This window comes from Propithecus coquereli, unplaced genomic scaffold, assembly GCF_000956105.1.
Source record: "Propithecus coquereli isolate 6110/MARCELLA unplaced genomic scaffold, Pcoq_1.0 Scaffold6359, whole genome shotgun sequence".
Classification (NCBI taxonomy): Eukaryota; Metazoa; Chordata; class Mammalia; order Primates; family Indriidae; genus Propithecus; species Propithecus coquereli.
The window spans coordinates 3,494-4,299 of NW_012152351.1; the positions used below are offsets into that span (position 1 = coordinate 3,494).

General features: G+C 62.8%; 1 pseudogene; it reads right to left on the minus strand.

The window, feature by feature from the left end:
• Positions 1-261: 261 nt before the first annotated feature.
• LOC105822776 overlaps positions 262-806 on the minus strand; it is a 4,002-nt pseudogene continuing 3,457 nt past the window's right edge.

Sequence of the window (806 nt, forward strand, 5' to 3'; positions counted from 1 at the left end):
GCCACAGCTGGACACTGAAGGGCCTTGGCCGGCCCTGGCTTGGGGAGGACTAAGGGGTGTAGATAGAGACATGGCTCCTACTCCTCTCCCACATTTCCCGACTGCCGCCCCCTGCTCCAGAAGGCTTGTCACGTACGCTCCTATCTGTGCAGTGGGAGGTAGGAGGGGACCCTCGTGCCCGGAAAGGGGCCCTCCCATCTCCAGCCCCTGCCCCCTTTCTCGCCTGGACCCCCTGCAGCTGATGTCGTGGTTGTCTTGTACCAAAGGACACAGAGAATAGCACTGATGACAGCAGCAGCAGCAGCATACGGAAGGGCTGGCCATCGACACCAAGCACCAAGGCCTTCCCTGGGAAAAGGGCCTCATCACACGCTGGACACCCAGAGCCTCAGCCTCCTCTGCTCCCCTCACCCTGGCCTGACCGCTCCCCCGGGGCACAACCCTGCACGGTCACCCCAGGCTCACCAGAGGGCACAGCGTGAGTGCTGTGATTCCCGCTGTGTCCCACGTAGCCGGGAATCTCTGCTCCTCTCCTTGGGGACCCTGGTGGCCACCCAGGTCTGGTAGGTCCCATTCCCATAGGGCAGGACACCCCCAGACTGCTGGGTGTCCTGGCTCAAAGGTGCCACATCCTGATGCCAGGCGAGAGAGACATTCTGGGCACAGAAGCCAGAAGGCAAGCCCGTCAGGGTGATGTTCCCTCCAAGGCCTGGCTGCAGGTGACATTCACCCTGGGGGTGACTGGGGAAGGAAGGGCATAGCCAGTGAGGCCCGGGACCAAGCCCTGCTTCCCTCCAAGAGACACA